The sequence below is a fragment of the Macaca mulatta genome, chromosome 3 (assembly GCF_049350105.2).
Source record: "Macaca mulatta isolate MMU2019108-1 chromosome 3, T2T-MMU8v2.0, whole genome shotgun sequence".
Lineage (NCBI taxonomy): Eukaryota > Metazoa > Chordata > Mammalia > Primates > Cercopithecidae > Macaca > Macaca mulatta.
This window is the reverse complement of record NC_133408.1, coordinates 45,967,823-45,970,983: the sequence shown is the minus strand read 5'-3', so window position 1 is coordinate 45,970,983 and position 3,161 is coordinate 45,967,823.

Genomic DNA, 3,161 nt, shown 5'->3' with positions numbered 1-3,161 from the left:
TAAGACTCCATCTCAAAAAAACAAAACAAAAACAAAAACAAAACAACAATAAGAAATTGCCAAACTATATTCCAAAGTGGCTGTGCTATTTTCTGTTCCCACTAGCAGCGTATGGGAGTTAGAAAGGTTCCATATCCTGGCCAGGTGCGGTGGCTCACGCCTGTAATCCCAGTATTTTGGGAGGCTGAGGTGGGTGGATCACCTGAGATCAGGAGTTCGAGACCAGCCTGACCAAAATGGTGAAACCCCATCTCTACTAAAAAAAAAAAAAAAAAAAAAAAAATTAGCCAGGCATGGTGGTGCATGCCTGTAATCCCAGCTACTCGGGAGGCTGGGGCAGGAGAATCACTTGAACCCAGGAGATGGAGGTTGCAATGAGAGAAGATCATGCCATTGCACGCCAGCTTGAGCAATAGAGTGAGACTCCATCTCAATATATATATATATATATATATATATATATATATATATATATATACACACACATATATATATATAAAAGAAATGTTCAAATGCTTGTCAACACTTGCTTTCTGTTTGTATTAGAGAAAGGGTTTTGCTTTGTCACCCAGGTGGGACGGCAGTGGCATGACCATAGCTCACTACAGCCTCAAACTCCTGGGTTCAGGTGATTGTCCCACCTCAACCTCCTGAGTAGCTGGGACTGTAGGTGCACACCATCACGCCCATCTAATTTATGTTAATATTTTGTAGAGATAGGGTCTCGCTATGTTGCCCAGGCTGGTCTCAAACTCCTGAGATCAGGCGATCCTCCCACCTCAGCCTCCCAAAGTGTTGGGATTATAGGCGTGAGCCACCACACCTGGCCATCAACTCCTGTTAACGTTCATCTTTTTCATTACCTATCCTAGTGGGTACGAAGCGTCGTCTTATTGGTAAGTATCTCTAATAGTCTAATGACTAAACATGGTGAGTATCTTTCCATGGGCTTCTTGACTATGTGTATACCTTCTTTGGAGGAATATCCATCCAAATCTCCTGCCATTTAAAAAATTGGGTTAGCTATCTTCTTTAGGTTGAGTTGTAAGAGTTCTTGTATTCTGAATTCTAGACGTTTATCTAGATATATGATTTGCAAACATTTCCCCCATTTTTAGGTCGTCTTTTCAGTTTCTTGATGGTATCCTTTGAAACACAGAAGTTTCACATTTTGATGAGGTCCAATTTGTCTGTTTTTTTCTTTGGTTGTTTCGTGCTTTAGGTGTCAGATCTAGGTATGTTCCTTTACTTTTAACCAAGCAGAGTTTCTATATTTAAAGTGGGCGTGTTATAAATAACATATTGTGGGGTCTTGTTTTTTCTTTTTATCCACTCTGACGATCTCTGTTTTTTAAATGATACATTTATATTATTTGCCTTTAAAGTGATGATTTCTATAGTTGGATTAATATCTGCCATGTTTGTTGCTGTTTTCTAGTTTTTGCAGTTTCTTTTCTTTCTTTCTTTTTTTTTTTTTTTTTTTTTTTTTTGAGGTGGAGGAGTTTTGCTGTTTGGTCCAGGCTGGAGTGCAGTGGGCGCGATCTCGGCTCACTGCAACCTCTGCCTCCTGGTTCAAGAGATCCTCGTGCCTCAGTCTCTTGAGTAGCTGGGATTATAGTTGCCCTCCACCACCCCGGGCTACTTTTTGTATTTTGAGTAAAGATGGGGTTTCACTCTGTTGCCCAGGCTGGTCTCACACTCCTCTGGGCTCACGTGATCCTCCCACCTCTGCCTCCCAAAGTGCTGGGATTACAGATGTGTGCCACCGCACCCAGCCTGCACTTTGTTTCTTATTATTCTGCCTCCTGTGGTTTTTTTTATTTTTATTTTTTTTTTGACGGGGTCTTACTCTGTCACCCAGGCTGGAGGGCAGTGGCATGATCCTAGCTCACTGCAACATCTACCTCCCGGGTTCAAGTGATTCTCCTGCTTCAGCCTCCTGAGTAGCTGGGATTACAGGCACCTGCCCACAACCAGCTAATTTTTGTATTTTTTTTTTTTTTGTGAGATGGAGTTTTGCTCTTGTTGCCCAGGCTGGAGTGCGATGGCATGATCTCAGCTCACGGCAACATCTGCCTCCTGGGTTCCAGAGATTCTCCTGCCTCAGCCTCCCGAGTAGCTGGGATTACAGGCATGCACCACCACACCTGGCTAATTTTGTATTTATTTGTTTTTTTATTAGTAGAAACGGGGTTTCACCATGTTGGCCAAGCTGGTCTCAAACTCCTGATGTCAAGTGATCCTCCCACCTTGGCCTCCTAAAGTGCTGGGATTACAGGAGTTAGCCACTGCTCCCAGCTGTATGGTTTTAATTAAGCATTTTACTATTTCCTTTTGTTTACTCTCATAGCATCTCATTTATACTTAATATTTTTTTCTTAGTGGTTCCCCTAGAGTTTGAGATACACAGATGCTCTTTGACTTAGGTGGGGTTAAGCTCCAGTAAGCCCATAATAAATTGAAAAAAGCATAAACAGAAGATTCATTTAATACACATTAACCTACCAGACATTTCTGCTTAGCCTTGACCACCTTAAAAGTGCCCAGAACACTTCCCTTAGCCTCCAGTTGGCAAAATTACCTGGCAACACAGAACACTATAGGGTATGGGTTGTCTACCCTGGTGATCACGTGGCTTCCTGGGAGCTGCAGCTGCTCAGCGTTGAGAGAGCATTGGACTGCATAGCACTAGACCCAGACGAGATCAAAATTCAAAGTACGGATTCTACTGAATATGTATCACTTTCGCACCTTTGCAAAGTCGAAAATTGTAAGTTGAGCCACTGTGACGTGGGGACTGTCTGAACATTTTCCCTCCCTCCCTCCTTCTCTCTCTCTCTTTCTTTTGAGAGAGTCTTGCTCTGTCACCCAGGCTGGAGTTCAGTGGCACGATCTTGGCTCACTGCAACCTCTGCCTCCCAGGTTCAGGCAATTCTTTGCCTCAGCCTCCTGAGTAGACCTGGCTAATTTTTGTATTTTTTGTAGAGACAGGGTTTCACCACCTTGGCCAGGCTGGTCTTGAACTCCTGACCTTGTGATCTACCTGCCTTGGCCTCCCAAAGTGCTGGAATTACAGGCATGAGGCACCGTACCCAGCCCTCTCTTTTTCTTTCTTTTTCTCTCTCTCCTTCCTTCCTTCTGCACTTTCCTCTCCCCCTCCT